Genomic DNA, 19,788 nt, shown 5'->3' with positions numbered 1-19,788 from the left:
AATAATGAGCTGAATAAGGATGAGTGGTTGGGGGATGACATTTATGGTGATGCTCCCATGAGATTATCAAAGAGCTGAAAAATTCCTGTCACCTAGTGACATGGTACCCATAACAATGCTGTGCAATGTGCTACTCACATGCTTGTGGTAATGCTTGTGGAGGCAAACTACTGCCCTGTTAGTCATATAAAAGCATAGCAATGCAACTGCATATAGCCCATAATACTTGATAATCAACAACTATGTTACTAGTTTATGTATTTACAATACTACCCTGTTCATCTCTCACTTAAATTTTAAAAATGTGAGTGAGCACGACATGCTACTTGTGCTGCAGCATCACACATCTTATGTTTAATTGTATCTCTTGATTCAATTATGCCATAATGGACCTCCACCAGCTAGGTTTGTGTAAGTTCATTCTATGATGTTCCACAGTGACAAACAATGCACTGCCTAGAACATGTCCCTATTGTTTGTTAAGTGACCCATGATCACACTGGTAATCTACAAGTGCTGTTTCTTAAGCTTAAGAAATAGAATAGGCTGTTCAGGAAATGGGATACCTGGTAAGTTCAATGTCAGTTATTATTCAAGGGTATATGGAGGGTTTTATATTAGCACTTGAACCTTGACCCACTGTTTTAATTTATACTCAATCCCTGGGAGGGACAGTCACATTTATTGACTGTCACTAGTATATAACAGATACAATGAATCTTTTCTAAAGGAGACTGTCCAGGGGACTATACAGAATGGTTAGTTTTATGAAGTGTTTCTTGTTCTGATTTTTTTGTTGAAAATTCTTAAATATGTTGTCCAGTTCCCTAAATAAGTGGTGTCTTGCCTTATTTCTTGCTAGAAAAGAAAGATCTTCAGAACCTGGAGGTTGTCACTCTGCCAGGTCCTCTATATTCCTGTGTTGAGGTCTGCTGATGAGCACTGCTTACATCAAGGCAAATAGGCTTATCCTGAGTCAACTGACTTGGACCTGAATAATGGTCATAGCCCTTATAACTGCTCTCTGACCTTGGACAAGTCAGCCATTCTCTGTAGGCCTTAGCTCTTAGCTAAAATCAAGTGGTACACTCAACGTTTTTCCTCTAAGAGTCAATATTTCCAGGGTAATATTAGAGTTGGAGGGAAAAGGAGTTAGGCATGTAAGAGGACTGGCTTCTGAGCGTAGTGTCATTCTTCATCCCTGGGGTCACATTGGGCCAGCACTGGTGAGAACTGTGTTGACAGCCACAAGCAAGTACCTGAAAAAATGCCTAAAAATGAAGAATAACAGCATTGGGCCAGAACCAGCATCCAGGATAGGCAGGTCAGAGAAACTGCCAGCCGAGCACATCAGTTCTGAGGTGACAATGATGTGGTAGATGGACTTTGTCACCACTGTCCCTCCTCCCAGTGGAGCTCAGATCCACTGGCAGAGACATATTATTCCTAGTCTCTCTTCACAATCCAATGTACATCTACATGTCTCATTAGCATTTCTATACATTTTATATTTCTTAATTCAGTATTCTTTAATATCAAATTTATATCTCTATAAGATTTCTTTCTTTTTGGTAACTCAGTCCCAATTTTTTTTCTCTTTTTGTGGCGCCAGTTCTGGGGCTTAAACACATGGCCTGGACACTGTTCCTGAGCTTTTCATGCTCAGGACTAGATTCACTTGTGGCTTTTCTGGTGTTTAATTGGAGATAGGAATCCCATGTGTGGAAAATATATCAACAGAAATCCTTCAATCTGAAATAGAGAGAAAGGATGATGAAGAAAAATAAGCAGTCCCAAAGAAGGTAGAGTTACCTTTAGACAAGAGTTCCTTTCTGATTTCTCCACTTCTCCCCAAACAAAAGTCTGAGCAGCAGCAACTGGTCACCTGGGTCCCCCTTTCCCTTTTGTAAACTGCTTGTGTCCTAAAATTTTATTCACCCAGAAGGTCAGAAGCTATGAATTCTACAGCTCTTTTAGTGTCCTGGGAACATTTTTAAAGTATATCTGCTCACAGGATTTTTTTGGTCTACTGAACTGCTGTCTAAAACATTTCCTGACTTCAGCCAACTCAGAGAAACTTCAGTGTTCATCAAGTTTGCTATATGTTTAAAAATCACAGCAGCCTGTTATAATTCTACTTCAGGTGTTCTCTTGGTACCAGGGAACACTACAAATTCCCTAAGGAGATGGACAATACCATCAACTAGATGGTTGTCTTGAAGGTTCATTGTTCTCAAGCTGAAACTTACCTGTTACCATGGAAATAAAACAAAGGAGCTGCCCATTCTGGAAAAGGAAACAGCTTGGCATTCTTCCTTTCAATGGTTTTATGTTAAATGTGATAGAATTTTTTCTGCATGTTTGTGTGTGTATGGTGAAAATAAAAATCTTCCTTTTGAAAATGCAAGAGTTATCTAAGTAGCACATGGACCACCAACATCAAGCCAACTTTTAACAGTAATCATTTACATGTGTTTTAAAATTTGATTCATTTGGGGCTGGGAAGGTGGTTCAGTGGTAGAGCACTTGCCTTGCATGCATGAGGCCCTGGGTTCGATTCCTCAGCACCACATAAGCAAAAAAGAAAAAAGCCAGAAGTGGTGCTGAAGAGCCTTGAACTGAAGAGCTGAGAGACAGCGCCCAGGCCCAGAGTTCAGGCCCCACGACTAGACCCAAACAAATAAAATAAAATTTGATTCATTTGCTTTTTGGTAATCCTACTGACTACAATGAGATCAGATTGTTTGGAGAATCTTAAAAACTGTATTCAATTAGTCAAGGATGTGTTCCGATCAACTGAAATGTGCTCTACATCAGATTAGGCCATCCTTGTTACCTAAATAGGATCTTCAGGGCACTGAAGCTAACCAATATTTCCCTTTGATGTTTGGGTCATAACTCATAATATGCAGAAACTAAAATTCCATCCCCTTGTCATTTATCAAAGCAGGATAAAATGACAGTGCATATTAAAACCCCAAGATAATGGAAAAGAGTCAGATTCCCTGAGTTAGCAGCTCAGATATGCAACTTAGCAGGTATTTTAACCTGTTACAGTCTCTGAGCCTCAGTTTGTCATCCATAAAATGAGAATAATGGCAACAGGCCAAAGGTAGGCAAGCTATGACCCACAGCCCAAATGTACCCCAGCCTTCATTTTGTAAAGAAAATTTTCTGGGAACATGTTCCTGCTCATTCATTTACATGCTGTTTACAATTGTTTTTGGAGAGACGACACAGGCCATCAAATGTAAAATATTCAGAATCTGGCCTTTTTACAAGAAAAACACATTGTCAGCTCTGATACAAGGAAGCTTTGTGACTACTAAATATAAGATAACTCTGCATAAATAACCAGTAAATGTCTGGGATTGTTATTTATTAATAGAAATAACTTGTTAAAAATACATCTTTTATATATAATACTTCAGGACCATGAAGGAATTATCTTGGGATCAGTAAGCTGGGTCCCTTGCTTTTTGATGTGCTGGTGATGGAGGTGGCTGAAGTGGTGTGACTACAGGCAGGATGTGATGTGCAGCTGTCAGGGCAGGGAAGGGAACCCTGTGGGTTACAGACCGCAGCTGCCATGAGTCGGGTGGAGTCATCAGTTTCAAGTAACTGATACTCTGCCATTCCTTGAGGAAGGATCTGTTGGTCACAGGTGTGTGTGTGACACATGCATATTCATGACTAGACCTACTCCTAAGTATGCAGCAGGGATCAGAGAGATATTGCTTAGACAATGATGAGGCAGATCATTGTATAGCCACAGACAAGCCTATCTCCACTTTCCCAGGCAATAACTAGTTTCCCAAGATGGATTTTGCTTGTCTAGAATAGGAATTAAGGAAGGTAGCCTCATACACAAAACTTTGAAAAACCAAGTTTAGTGCAACAAACTCTTGACTAACAATTCCAAATATTAAATATAATGAATCCAAACTGGATAATTTATCATAGAAGGAATTCTACTGTCCCTGTCTTAGAACATTTGCAAATAAACTTGAGTTAATCACCAAATGTTACAATGGTCCCTATAAGCCTTTCAATCAATCTTCACAAAGTCGTCTTTCCAATAAAATATTAAAAAGATCTAGTGTTTACATAGAAATAGTGACTTTTCATATCTAAGTGATGCTGTATGCTCCGCTCCTGGCTACCACCTTACATATCATACCCAATCAATTAGTACCTCACTGCCTTATGCATTAAAGGGAAGCTGTAACAATATGCAAAGTTAAAACAACCCTGATTCAAAAGTATTCCCTGCTGGATGTTGGTAGATTCTCATCAGGATCAAAGCCAAGTCTATAGCAAGGATAAAGAGTGATCATCGGGAGGAAATCCCAAATTGGCAAACGGTTTATCTGTTAAAATGGAATCAATGAACCACACAAATCAAGGAGCTGTAAAGTTCTCAGCATTATTCCTGGTAATCTTCCTGCCAAGTCATTTCATTGGGATTATTTTAAACAATTAGGGGTTGTAGCTGTTCATTCAATGTCATACACGATACCTTCCTAGTCAGGGTCATTGCCCTGGAAGAGCATCCCAGCTACGACAGGCAGGGGTGGCACTGGTGGAAATGAAAAGTGGCTATACACATCCAGCAAGCACACATTAAAAGGACAAGTGGACAATGATTTTAGAGCCTATACTGTATTCAAAATCAAATCAAGTTGATTCAAAGCTCTTAGAAATCCTGCTGACTGATCATTTTTAGCTTCAAAATGTTCCACAATAGTATCTTTTACTCTGCCCCACTAAAGCAGCATTCAGACTACCGTTGTCTGAGAGTTCATCCAAGGATTTGCTTTCTTCAGCATGAGTAAATATGAAGAGCCACATCATTTTTCATGTCAACAAGAACTTTCTGATTAGTAAGAAGCAGCAAATGCACTTGTGAAGACTTCAATAGATACAGACCTCTTAAGTTCCCAGGTAATGACAAATTACCACACCCCACCATAGCAGCAGTGAAGTTGAAGTGAACTTTACTATTACCAAGAAGATTAATCACTTAAACTATGAATTTTATGTGTGGCTAAAAAAAAGATTATCTCAACAAATCCTAGACTTTCTGTATCTTAATTCAATGTATACCAACTTTTGAAATGTCTGGTTTATATATACCTATTCCTTTAGTATATGAACTATATAAATATATAGACATAGAGAAACATGTACATGTGGGGAAGCTGTATTGTTAATTTTTCTTTTTTGGTAAGTGTTTCACTTAGAAACAGGTGAACAGGTACAGGCTTGGACTGTGATCTTCCTACCTTTTGCTTCCTGCAGGAGTTGGAAATATAGACACTCAGCTTATTCCATAGAGAGTCTTTTGAATTTATTCCATCTTTGCCCATATATAACTGGGATCTTTCCAATTTCAGCCTCTCAAATAGCTAGGATGACAGGCATGTGCCACAGCGCCCAGCTTCTTTATATCAAGCTTGTAAGCATTTTCTGTCTATAAGTTGGGTGGATTTAAAATGACTTCATGCCTTATCAGTTTATAAGGTTGGTCATGGATAACACAGAAAATTACTGACACAAATGGAATTATGGCTTAAAATAAACACAATTAGATTTCAAAAATCTATTCCTGATTGCTAGTTTTTCATCACTGTAAGAAAATTCTGGACATAAACAACTTAAGGAAATTTATTTTGACACACATTTCAGAGGTTCCAACCACCACGGTGGGAGGGTATGATGGTGAGCAGCTCACTTTGTGGTGGCCAGGAAGCAGAGAGAAACAGAGACAGAGACACAGAGAGAGAGAGAGACAGAGTGCCTATGCTAGAGAACTTTCTCTACTTTCTACATTTATTTCATCTGAGCCCACAGCCTACAGGGTGGTGTCGTCCATATTCTGGGGAGATGTTGCTCACTTAGCCAATCATCTCTGGTACACCCTCAAAGATATATCCAGACGGATGCTTTACTAATTTCCTAGACATTTCTCAATTCAATCAAGTTGGAAATCAACATTAGCTATCAACTAGCTTGAATATAACTGAAGAAAAAAGTATGTGCTGACTTTTCCATCCTGATTGTATCATACAGATTCAATTAGACCATCTATAATTTGTTGAAGGTTAGAATACAGTTTGTGCTTTGAAAAAGTTACATTTCACAGACCCAAGAAGGGTACCAATCTCTAAGTCCTTAGTATAAGACCACTTCATCTATTCAAAATCAAGTAGATACAGATGTCGTTTGGGGTATATGATATACACATATCCCTCAAACAAATTTTGTCAGAATGATATGGTGAAATAAGTATTGGTGTTTTCAAACTAATAACAACATAGACTTATATCACTGTTCTTTCTGCAGTTTCATTTAAATAATCATTTGATGAAGCTACATGCCCTTATAAGTCAGGGATGAATGATGAGAAAGTTTTGCATTCTATTTCATTTTTTAGCAAAGGAAAAGAAATACTTAGGTAAATTTTCTAAAGCTATGTAGTATAGTGTTCCTAATCATAAGTAAAGACCAGTATTTTGTGGTTATTTCATTAATCAAAACTTTCACATAACTTTGTACTCTGGATTTCTCTCAAACAGAGAACTACTGCCATGAAACCCAGCCCTATAACTCACTAACTAGTTAGGAATGGCCATGCAGTAACTTTAATCACGTCTTGGACTATAAAGAAAACAACAAGGCTGGGAATGGGCTTAGTGGTAGAGTGCTTGCCTAGAAAACATGAAGCCCTGGGTTTGATTCCTCAGCACCACATACACAGAAAAAGCCAGAAGAGGTGCTGTGGCTCAAGTGGTAGAATGCTAGCCTTGTGCAAAAGAAGCTCAGGGATAGTGCCCAGGCCCTGAATTCAAGCCCCAGGATTAGCAAAAAGAAAAAGAAAGAAAACAACAGCTATAAGTCCTTAATGATCAACAAAAGAGGGGAGAGAGTCATGTTTTAAGAGCGAAAGCAAGAGTGGCTCTGATCTGTTGTATGCCAGCCTGCTCAGTCTTGCTTTCTGTCCTGTTGCTTCACTACTGATTTTTTTTTCAAATGCACATGGTGGAAAGCAATCTCAGAAAGTGCTTAACTCAATCAATGTGCAGCCACCCAGACACTTCCAGAGGGAAATGACAAGCACCAGCTTCAGAGAGTGAAAAGGAAGGAAAGCCTTTTGTAAACTGGGAATCATCTGCCATGAGCACAGCTAGAAAATTATAGAGGAACTCTACCAGGTCACAAAGGATCCTCAATGACAATTTCTTAAATGCTATCCTTCTAGATTAAATGATTTCATTTGCCTGCTCCTAATTTGGAATCAGGAAGCAAGTTATAATCTAGAGAATACAGGCATGAAATTCTGAATGTTTGATTTTTCCATGGTCTTGACTTTACCTATTTCTTCAAACTGGGCTGAGGATAAACCATCCACATATTCTCCAACAGATATTCTTCTGACAGTTTTGGCTTAAAAACAACGACAATATTCATATATTCAATCATTCATTCTTGTCCTCATTCATTCATCAAACATGAGACTCTCATCTACATTCCACCAGGGGAAATCAGAAAAACAGCTCAGGCTTCTACTGGAACAGAACCAGGACAGGGTTTTCACAGTCAGAGACCAGGGCAATGCTGACAGAATTCCATATGAGCAAGGTCCAACCTAGATGGCTAGGGCTTTTTGTTTGTTTTCTCCCTTTCTCATGTGGGACTTAGCCTCTCTAAATTATCTAGAACAAGTGATTATCAAATCTTTCCTTACAGCTGAGGTACTATTCAGTGTACTTCTTCTCTAGTTTTTTTTTTAGACTTATTTGCTCAGGTTTCACTGGGTATTATTGTGCTATGCTCTTTAGCTGTACCCAGTAAAATGCGCATCCAATGTTTCTGAAAAGTTGCTCTAGACACATTTTGGGAGCTCAGTCACCATATACACCTTGTCCAAAGTGAAGAGTCTTGCTGGACATAAATAATCCCTCAAAGGGACTGGCTAAGTTTACAGCTTGATATAGATTGTTTTCTCAAACCAGGGCTAATTAGATATAAAGAAACACAATTCCTGGAAAGAAGGGCCAATTTGGATGAGAATTTAACTGTTTTCCACTGAAATAACTTTAATTTTCCTTCTCAGGGAATTATTTCAATATATTTCTTCTAAATGGAAAAGTATTACCACTTTTCGTTTTACTGGGCACTTTATGAGTTATTTCTATTTTATGACATCAAATTTCTTCAATGACCTGAAGTCCCATAATAAGATATCTTTAAAATATTTAGTGTTGGAATGTATAAATGGAGACTATTGTATAAATGGACACTATTTTCTGTTAATCACCCATAAGATTTTTTAAATTTTCTTCCCTTCTTTAATACTTTAAGTTATTGCCCTTACAATGTTCTTATCTTCATTCTCTCCTCATTATTTAAAATTTTCCTCACTTCTGCCATAGGACACTTCTCCGAGATGTCACAATTCTCATTATCCACCTGAGCTTTCCTTGTATCTGAACACTCCCTTGTCTCTAATCTTCCATTCCAGGTCCCAGAATATGGATTGGACCATAAACTCTCTCGCTGTCTGCAGAATGAGTTCCCTCATTGCTCTAAATCAGCAATCAAACCTCTATACATCTTACCTCCCACTGTACTTTTGCATTAGGGCAAGTGTTACTAAATTATACAGAGATGTATATGTAAATTCACTGAAGTAAAAAATACCCATTTCATCTATTAAAATGTAGTCTATTTGCAAATTTATGGGATACAAAGAGTAAATAGATTTATGCATCACATCATATAAATTAATATAATCAATTCTGAAGCAAATGAGCTTTTGTTTGTATTACAGTATTATCCCTGGATCTCCTCTTTACTGTTTTGTTCCTATTATTTTTATGTCTGTCATTTCTCTTAAAGAAATAGGTGTGTATATAGGTGTGTATGTGTGTGTATATATATATATATATATATGTTTATGTGAATGCATGTATATATGTAAAATGGTTTATCATGCTAACACATAGGAACATAAGACTGCATCAAGTCATTTACAGAATCAATGATGCCAAATAAAACGTGGGAAATTTTCAACTTTCCATTTCTCAGTTTTCAAATAATATAAATTTTTTATTTCCAACAGTAGTTTTATGCAGCACTAGTTACCTCCATTTTTAATTTTTTATTGTTATTATAAAGGTGATGTTCAGAAGGGTTATAGTTGTATAAGTCAGGTAAAGCATACATTTCTTTTTGGACAATGTCAACCTTTCCCTCTCAGTTTTTCCCTCCCATTCCCACCTACAAGTTCATTTTCAACATAGTGTCTAGTACCCCCAGTTTAAAATTTTTAATTTATATTCCAGTAACCTCTATTTCCTGATAGCTGTTTCATTATTATAGTCTGATGTATAGCTAGCCTCCTCTACTGAAACATTTAAAGCTAGATGCTGCTTACTAAATTGAATGGTAAATTATTGCCATACTAAAAACTTCAATTACATATGATGATAGACCCCCCTACCAGAACCAGAATCCAAAATGACTCTTCCTAAATGTATATTCATATTGGGGGGAGACATTGGCTAATCAACGTTTATAAAAAAAATTTACCTTGCCACATATGAAAATACTGTACAGATAGTACCAAAACACTGTGGTATGATTTTAAAAGGGTATGGGTTGGGCATTTGTGTATTCAACCAGATAGTAAAGACAAAAGCTGCAGAAGAGTTAAAAAGAATATTTGCAATGCAATTAGAAGGGACGAATGCATCTGAGTGTATGCTAGACCCAGTTCTCCTCCCCTTAATTCGCACAGTCCAACATCTTTATGTGCTGTTCAGCATCAAACTGCACTTCCTACAGCTTCCAAACTTTTGTCAGCTAACTTGCTGTTTACTGAGTGCCTTGCTTGGGCACTCAACATTTAGGGTATGCCATCCAGCGCTATGTTCGTTGTTCCAACACCATCTGTCACTTAAGCTTCCACAGATTCAAAATTTTTCTATTCAAACTAATCGACACAGCACTCAAACTGAAGCTATAATTCAAATTCCGACATGAAGCTTGAATTCCTTTTCAGCGTTCTTCAACTTTGACCCAAGTCTCCCCCCCCCCTCCTTCTCTGAAAAGGGCCAAGACAACAGCCCAGCAAGTGGGGCAGGCAAAACAGGCCTCCTTTGTTCACTTTTGTCCTTTCGGCTCTCTATTGAGGTAAGGGACTGAAAAGGCGCACCAAGCTTTGGAAGGCAGCAGTGTGCTCTGCTCACTCAGCTCACAAGCCATCCTCCCTCAAAGAACCAAAAATCTCCAGGATGAAACTCTTCCAACAGTCCACTCTTACCTTAAGGCAGAATTAGTGGAAGATTAGTACTTTTCCTCTCCCTTTCCTCTTCCCTTGAAAACAAATCTGTTCAGGGTGTTCTAACATGAGTGTGTGATGTTTCTCAAACACACACACACACACAAACCCACATGGTATAAATCGTACCATTCAAATGCCAAAGGCATCTCAGAGTGGCAGGGAATTAGCTTTAAAGTTGAAATTTGAAAAAAAAATCATCACCCTGAATACATATACTGAATTTTTTGAATGTTTCAGCCCACTTGAGAAAGATAAAGCAAATTCATTGCATATTACCCAGTAGAAGACCTCCTACAGGATTCCCTCAGATCATCGTGGGAATAGATTTTTCTGGTTATAGTGGATTTTGAGCCATGCACATCATAAAAGTTAAATATATATGTATGTGAATATATGTATTCAAAGTACTATTCTAGCCCTTTCTTATAGTAAAAAAAAATGTTTAAATGATCATTTTTACTTGATAGTAACTAATACTTCTTTAGTTCAATGTGAACCAAATTATGCTTTAGCACAGGGAAATCCAGAAGAAAATTAGGATTGCATAATGCAAGATAGAATTTGTCATTCCTGCATGGTGTTAAGCATTCAGGCAGTATGTGCAGTAGAGGGATATTAGTTTGTTGTAAATGTGTGTCCATTACCACCAGTATTTCTTATATTCCCTAGCTTTGTAGCCATTTGAGGGAAACTCTCCCTCAGACTGTTAATTTCTTTTTTCTAATTTGGAATTCCAATCTAGTAGGCCAGCAAAATAGGTCAATTAAATTGACACCACATCCTTTTTATCAGCTCAGCTAAGCAATTATAATTGGGTGGTGAAGGTTTATGCTGTCATCTTTGAAGATTCAATGGTAGGGAGAAATGCCCAATTCAGAACTGTATAACTCCAGGGCATCCCTAAACATTCAGCGGAAGGAATATTCCTATCTATATATTTTCATACCGGGGCAAATTTGCTGCTAATGTGGATTAAAAATAATAATGTCATTTTGAGGCAATAAAACAAAAACAAAAATATACTTATTTATTCTATTCTTATAGCAAAAGCATTTGGCACAGATCACCCATAGATGTATATGCTCCAATTCAACATTGTAAAAAGTCAATATTCAGGGTTACAATGGATGTCCATAGAATCTACTTCATGCTTTGCACAAGGTATGAGATCAGGCAATACTTTTGGGAACCTGTGTGTCTTCTAATTAATGAAAGTTAAGCCAGAAAGTTAAAATATTTTGTGAATGACCTGTCCATAATATAAGGAATTTTTATTTATAAGTTTAAAGAGTAAAAATGACAGCATTTCATACACATTATGATGGCTATTTGCAAGAAAACGGAAAGTAACAAGTGTTGGCAAAGATGTGTAGAAATTGGAATCCCTGTACACAGTTAGTGAGAATGCAAAATGATGCCACAAAGAACAGTATGGTGGTTCTAAAAACCAAACAAATATCCAGGTACCCATGACTTATGCCTATAATCCTAGCTACTCAGGAGGCTGAGATCTGAGGATCACCATTCAAATCAACTTGGATAGGAAAGACCACAAGACTCGTATGTCCAATTAACAACCAAAAAAACCAGAAGTGGTGCTGTGGCTCAAGTAGTAGCCTTGAATAAAAAGGCTAAGGAACAGCACCTGGGCCCAGAGTTCAAGCCCAAGGACAGGACCAACACACACACACACACACACACACACACACACACACACACACACACATAAATACAATGACTATATGACCATATGAGTCTAATTTCTGGGTATATACACAAAATAATCGAAAGCAGCAATGATCCCAACAGATAAATATATCCATATTCATATCACCATTCTACAATCAGTTACCAGATGGAAGCAACCCAGGTATACATGAGAAGAACACATAGACAAAATGTGATATATACACAGAATAAGATATGTATGCAAGGGAAGAGGATTCTGACACATAGAAAAAAGTTGAAGACATATGTCTTCATAGGTCTTCATACATCACAGAAAGACAAATACGTGATTTTACAACAAAACTTACTAAAGGAATCAAGTTCAGTAAGACAGAAGATAGGATGGTGGCTGCCAGAGGCTGGAGAGAAAAAGGATAGGATTATTGTTTAGAAGTTACAGTTTCAGTTTAGAAAAATTTAAGAAGTTCTGGCGCTGGGCATGGTGGTACCTACCTGTAATCCCAATTACTAAGAAGACAGAGATAGAAGGACCTTGGTCCAATGTCAGCCCAGGCAAAAAATGTGAAGTCCTATCTGAAAAATAACAAATAACTAAAAGCAAAAGGGCTGGGAAGAGGCATGGCTCAAGGGGCAGAATACCTGGCTAGCAAGCACAAGGCCCCATGTTCAAACCCTACTACCTACAAAAATAAGTTCTGGAGGTGGACAATGGTGATGGTGGCCCACAATGTGAAGGCACTTAGTGGCACTAGACAATATATTGTAAGGAGGTACAACAATAACAACAGTAACTCAGGAAAAACATCACATTTTATATAAGTGTTTTATATTTTCTCTCCATTCAAAGACAACCTGATAATGAAAGACTTATAGTACCTAAAGCTGGAGTCAGGCCTTTCTCACATTTTCCTCCTTCATACAGCCGTTTCTTCCCATTTTGAGAGGGGGAAACTTATCATCATTTGTTGTTCTTGTTACTTTTTCTTCATTCTTAGAAACTTCAATCCAAGCATGGTGGATGCAGGATGCAGGCATGTAACCCAAAACCTTGGGAAACTGAGGCAGGAAGACTGAGCTCAAGGCACAAAACACCTTGCCTTGGAAAGGAAAAGAAAAGAAAAGAGGGTGGAGAAGGGAAGAGGAGAGGAGGGGTGGGAAGGGAAAGGGAGAGGTGATTTATGACTAATCTCATCTACTTGCTAGTCAGAGATCAGGAGGTTGTAGGCCAGCCCCAGACAATAAAATTAGCATGACCTCGACAACAATAAAAGCTGTGCATAGTGGCACATACCTGTCATCCCAGCTACATAGGAAGTCTAAGTAGGAGGATCACCATTCAGGCCAGCCAGTGGACCCAATCTCAAAAATAATCAAAGCATGAAGAGCTGAAAGGCAGGGTGCTGGTGGCTATATCTATAATCCTAGCTAATCAGGAAGCTGAGATCTGTGGATTGTGGTTTGAAGCCAGCCAGACAGGAAAGGCCCTAAGACTCTTATCTCTATTTAATTCCAATAAAAACAGGAAGTGAAGCTGTAATTCAAAGTGGTAGAGAGCTAGCCTTGAGTAAAAAAATGCTCAGGGACAGCACCAGGCTCTGAATTCAAGCCCCAGGACCAACAACAAAAGAAGAAGAAATAGAAGGAGCAGGAGGGAGAGGGGGGAGAAGAGATAGAAGGAAAACAGTGAATATATGGTTCAAGTGATAGAACACTCCCTAGCAAGCTGAAGGGCTTCTAGTACTACCCCCACCCACAAACAAGAGAGAAAAAAAAGGAAAGAAATGCCATTCAAATTCAGAGAAGCAGAGAACAGAATGGTAGTTCCCAGGGACTAAGGCTAGGGTGTGGGTAGGGTGTGGGAGATGCTGGACAGAGGATACAAAGTTTCAGTTAGTGAGGGGGAATAAATTCTGGAGATCTAATGCACAGTATGATGACTATGTTCACTAATAATGTATTGCATTTTTTAAATCAGCTAAGACAGTAGGTCTTAAATGTTTTTACTACTTGAAAAGATAATGCATGTTGTTGGTGGGAATGTAAACTTGTTCAACCACTTTGGAAAGCAGTATGGAGGTTCCTCAAAAGACTCCACATAGAGCTCTCCTATGACCCAGCAATCCATGGTTACAAACAGGACCACACTAAAGCTACCAGCACAACTATGTTTATTGCAGCATTATTTACTATAGCTAAGATATGGAACCAACCCAAATGCCCCTCAGTAGATGAATGGATCAAGAAAATGTGGTATATATACACAATGGAATTCTATGCCTCCATCAGAAAGAATGACATTGCCCCATTTGTTAGGAAATGGAAAGGCTTGGAAAAAATTGTATTAAGTGAAGTAAGCCAGGCCCAAAGAAACATAGGTCCCATGGTTCCCTTATTTGCAATAACTAGTAGCAGAAAAGGTCAGATAAGGTGATGTTAGGGAAATGAACCCTAAGATATGTATTCAAATGTTTTTTTTTTCTTTCATGCGATTGTTTCTAACACATTTATAAGATTATTTCTTTTTGCTTTGTATGTCCCTCCCCCACAGAATAACCCCTAAATAAAAAAAAGAAAAGATAATGCATAAAGTGATGGGTATATTCATTAATTTATGATAATCATGTCACAATATATACCTAGGTCAGAAAATCAAGTCGTATACCTTAAATATCTGCAATTATAACTCAAGATACCTGGAGTCAGAGAACTTCAGCCTCTGATGCCAAATGAAGCTTTAAACCAAAGGAGTTTTCATTCACTTGAGCAGACAATGAGTTAAATAAAACAAACCACTGAATTCCTGCCCTTAGCTTCCAATTTCTCTCTTCTGTCTTTTTTGTTTGTTTTTAATTTTTAATTGTTATAAAGATTATAAAGGGGTTACAGTTATGTAAGTCAGGTAAGAGTACATTTGGGGTTGGGAAGGTGGCTTTGCATGCATGAGGCCCTGGGTTTGATTCCTCAGCACCACATAAGCAGAAAAAGCCAGAAGTGGTTCTGTGGCTCAAGTGGTAGAGTGCTAGCCTTGAGCTGAAGAGCTGAGGGACAGTGCCCAGGCCCAGAGTTCAAGTCCCCCAACTGACCAAAAAAAAAAAAAAAGATTACATTTTTTTTTGACAATGTCACCTCCTCCCTTGCTCTCTCCTCTCTGCCTGGAAAGTTCAGGATTCCTTCTGGCAGGAAAATACTACATTTTAAAAATAGCAAATAGCTAGATGTTTTAAGTAAATCTCAGTCCCTTTTAAATCGCTTCCTCTTCACAAGCATCTGAGAGTGAAGGCTGACCAAGAGCATATGGAAAGTTTTCCATGGGAGAAAAATACATGAGGAGCTCTGTGTTCCAGTTCTATTTGCTCTGGTTGCCATTCTCAGAAAGGAACTGTCCTTTAGAAATGTAGGTGAGCAGAGTGGGTGAGTCTGATCAAGGTACAATGCATGCATATATGCATGTGTCAAAATGAAACACCCTTATATGGAAAAGAGACAGAAAAACCTCCATTCTCTGGAGCTGGGAAGGTGGGTCAGTGGTAGAGTGCTTGCCTCACATTCATGAGGCCTTGGGTTCAATTCCTCAGCACCACATAAACAGAAAAGGCCAGATGTGGCACTGTGGCTCAAGTGGTAGAGCACTCGCCTTGAGCTGGAGAGCTCAGGGACAGCACCCAAGCCCAGAGTTCAAGCCCCACAACTGACCAAAAAAAAAAAAAATCCATTCTCCTTCATGGTGTTCATGTGGTATAATAGGTGATAAAGGATGTTCTGTCCCTCTTCTGGTTGTATAACACATAAAAAGTGGGGAAATTAACCATGTACAGTGGCTATATGGGAGATAAAGGCCTGGAGATCCAGGTTCAAGGCTGTCCCAGGCAGAAAAGTTCAGGAGACTTCACCTCAACCAATGGCTGGATGTGGTGGTACATACATATCATCCTCAGCAACACAAGGAAGTACAAGTAAGAGGATCACAGCCTAGGCTGGCCTGGTCATAAAGTAAGACACTATCTTACAAATAACCAAGGCAAAAAAGGGGGTGGAGGCATGTTTTAAATGATAGAGGATCTGCATAGCAAGGGCAAAGCCCTGAGTTCAATCCCCAGTAGGAGAGACCAAGAAAGAAAGAGGTGGGAGAGAGAGGAGGAGAAAGAGAGAAGGAGGAGAGGAAAACATAGAACAATATGGAATTCCAGTGGAAACAATTCTTGGAGTCCTCAACCAGGCAACAACATTAAGAAGTATAGGGTTACACAACATGAGTGCTAATGTAGAGGAGATCCAAAAAATACCTTCTGGTTAGAACAAGAAGGAAGGGAGGAAGGGAGGGAAGAAAGGATGGAGGGAGAAGGAAAGGGGAAGAGGAAGGGGAAGGGGAAAAATAAGGGCTAGAGGAAGAGATCAGATTTCAAAGGCTGCAGTTCAGATCTTGTGATGACTCATCTTGGTGAGAATACCAGAGTGAATGACAGTCTGTAGTTGCCCCTCAGGAGAATAGTGACTAGTAGGAACCACAAGGGGGCTTTCTTAGAAGTCCATCGCAATTTGTTCTGGAATTTAAGTGCCGTTTACATCAATGTGTTCAGTTTGTGCAACATCATAGAGTTGTTCGTTTACATAAAAAGTGTCGGAGTGGAAATATATGGTAATATAGTCATGGATGATAAAATTAATATTAACCTCCAATCCCAAGGACAGAAACTGTTCTGCCCATCATCTTACCCTGTGTTTAGAACAAGAAGCCATGCATTCAGCTGATATCTATGAATTGATCTCTTTAGAGAAAAGCTACTTAAATATCTATTCAGTGGTTCCTCTGCACCTACAGAATTCTACAGATTCTATTCAACCACTTACTTATATAAAAGCATTATATGAAGAGATGCTTAAGGAAATGGTCTACAAGCCAGGTATGTAGATGCTCATATGCTCTGAAACGTACTTCCAAAGAGCACTCACCCCCAGCCATTATTGTCACCACTGTGACAATATCTATAGATGGCTTGATTTTCATTTACTGTCATTGCTGCAGTAACGATGATGCAGTGTGTGGCACTGGCATTTGCTCCAAGACAACATCACTACCCTGATTTACAGAATCAGGCAACCTCTCATCCCCATTGCTGTCCTTCTGAAATGCAAAGGATTAGATACAATGTTGCCTGTGTTCTATTACAGCTCTATAATTCCAGGAATATGTGAAATGCTTAGCAACCTTCCTGTAATAAAGTAGAAAGAAGATCATGAGTCAGTAGGATTACAAATGCAACATGAACCCATGTTTCCAATTGATTAATTATAATAACTCTAAAAACCTATGCTAGAAACAATTGACTTCCCTTTCACACAAATTCTTCTCTTCTACTAGTTCATGTAGAGTATTTTTGCAAATGTGCCACACATGCCCATATATTTAAGGTACTGAGTGCTTTTCTAGGTTTGTGTGCTAGGATTTTATTCAAATTCAGCCTCCAACTGGAAGAATAACTCTTCTGCAGTCAAAGCAACCTATAAAGAGCTTTCAGGATTATGCGACTAAAATAGAAACACTTCCTTTTCTTTTTTTAAAGTTTCATTAAAAGTATGATGTGCTAGGAACATCTCTATAATTACAGGGGGTTCTGTTTCCAAGAACACTGTCGTTACTTTTTGAGTTGGATTATGGGTTAGCAACCCTCACACTTAAAAGCTAACAGGAATAAAAGAACCTGTAAAGGAATTAGAGGCATCAGTAGAGAGGGGTCAGAATTAAATAGGCTTGTTGTATTGTACCTTCTTGGTTTAGAACACTGAAGTTTTAGGCTAAATTAATTATAAGCTTCCAAAAAACCACATTGGAGAAAGTTTCATGTTCTATCTCAGCCAGCGTTTTCCTAATTTTTAAAAGTGTTGCTGTGGGAATGAAATTAGATGCAACTTAAAGCTCTCAAAGAAATGTTCATCGAGAGTCTCATTAAGTAGCAAGTATCCAGTTGCCTACATCCAGTTTGGCACTTCTAGATGGTCTCACTCACTCCCGATCTATGATCACAGGGAGGGTAGCAGTTCCACACCAATGCCACTCAGCCCAAGCCGCTTTGTAAGCAGTGGCCGCCGTGCTCCTTCTCCGAACAACCCCAGGGGGAGCTCCTGACGCAGAACCAATGCCGCCTGCCCCTTGGCACTCAGCTCCATCTCCCCCTGCAAGAGAAAGGGCCCAGCGGCTCAGACCGCACTGGGGAGCATTTGCCTTCCGGGACCAAGGAGGGCAGGAACGTTTCCCTCCCAGGACAGCTCTCTGCCTTTCTTTCCGCAGGGCTTTGGAGCCGCTGGCACCTACTGTGGCGGGGCTCGCAAGAGACCCCTTCGCCCGGCGACCTCCGGCGATGTCCGCCTGGGTCCCCGCCGCTACTAGCAAGCAGAGCAAAGACAGCCTCGGCTGGGAGGTGACCCGCAGGCCGGAGGGGAAAGGCCTGCTCCGAAGCCCCTGGCGCCCCGGGAACTCTCCTCCAGCACCTGCTACCCGAGAACACCTCTGGGAGAAACGCCGGCTGGCTGGCTCACCCCATAGCGACATCCAGACCCCCCTCTCCGAGCTCTGGCAGGGGACCAGGAGGCTGCGCCCGCCCGCGCGGCGTGGAGGGGACCCGGGCGGCGCCCGGGCAGATGGCGCTCGGAGCTAGCTGGATGCAGTCACTCCTGGCTCCACACAGCCTCCCTCGGCCACGCTGCGGCCCGATCTCAGCACCGGGAACCTGGGCAGGAAAGGGGGATCTTTCCAGTCCCAAGCCCCGCGCACCAACCCCAGGTCCCAGTCCTCCGAGGCTGGGTGTGGCGCAGGCACCGCTGGGCCCACACCTGTAGGCCAATAAAAAGCCCCCTCCTCAAGTATCGCCCACGCCGGTCCTCAGTGTCTCCAGATGCCCGCTGGTTTCGAGTCCGCTCCGAAGCGGCGAGCGCGGAAGAGAGCGGTCGGTCTCGCCCCCCCCCCCAACCTGAACTCGGGGATCCGCGCAGGTGTAAGCGCACCCGAACAAAGCCCACGCCCAGATGTGACCGTGGGGACCGGAACGCGCACACGCCCGGGCGCGTCGGGTTGGGTCCCCCGCGCGCTCCGCGCCCACCTGCGCCGGGCCGCGCCCCCCTGCGCCCACCCTGCGGGTCCGAGCCCCGGCAGCCGCTGCACGCGCAGCTGCCCACAGCTAGACTCCAGCAGGGCTTCCCGGAAAGCGTGGGGGGCGCCCGGGCGCGGAGGCAGAAGTTGGCCGCGGACCGGAGGAGGTGGCGGGTGCCCTCCCGGCCAGCCGGCACTGCTGTGTGTGCGCGGTGCCCACGCCGAGGTGCCGGGTCCCCAGCTCCCGGATTTCTCTAGCTCGGCCCCCGCGGGCTGTGTCCCAAGACTCAGAGGGAGAAAGGCGCTGGCGACCTGTTTTCGTCCCTCAGGGCGGACGCCTGCCAGACCGCAGAGCACTACGCGGTTGGACCCCCCCCCCTGCCCCCGAGCCGGTGTCCCGGTGACAACGCAGTGGCCTCCCCGCGCCCGCCTCCGCCGGAGCCGGACCGCGGGTCTCCCCCACACGCGTGCACACCGAGCTACTCACGTTCTCGCGCCCCTCGCCCGCCACGCCGGACTCCCGGACGCTGAAGCGCGGACAGAGGTCGTGGGTGTCGGCAGAGCCGTCGCCTCCGGCTGCCCGGGCGGAGTGGCCGCGGCCGCTGTCCCTCGCGCCCGCGCCTCAGAGACTAGCACTGCGGTGCGCGTCCGCTGGCGACCCTGGAGA

At 41.3% G+C, this 19,788-nt stretch overlaps 1 protein-coding gene and 1 pseudogene across 11 annotated transcripts in view; one reads left to right on the top strand and one right to left on the bottom strand.

Annotated features, from left to right (window-relative positions):
* Positions 1 to 19,753, bottom strand: part of Nrcam (neuronal cell adhesion molecule) — a 278,463-nt gene extending 258,710 nt beyond the window's left edge. For all 11 annotated transcript variants that reach the window (XM_013024020.1, XM_013024022.1, XM_013024021.1 and 8 more), the window contains exon 1: positions 19,609 to 19,753. The gene's annotated coding sequence lies outside the window, so the exon portion shown is untranslated. The remainder of the gene's footprint in view (positions 1 to 19,608) is intronic.
* LOC105991369 overlaps positions 18,928 to 19,788 on the top strand; it is an 8,376-nt pseudogene continuing 7,515 nt past the window's right edge.

This window comes from Dipodomys ordii, unplaced genomic scaffold (assembly GCF_000151885.1).
Source record: "Dipodomys ordii isolate 6190 unplaced genomic scaffold, Dord_2.0 Scaffold72, whole genome shotgun sequence".
Classification (NCBI taxonomy): Eukaryota; Metazoa; Chordata; class Mammalia; order Rodentia; family Heteromyidae; genus Dipodomys; species Dipodomys ordii.
Note: the sequence above shows the minus strand (reverse complement) of the source record. Positions and strands in the feature narration are given on the sequence as shown.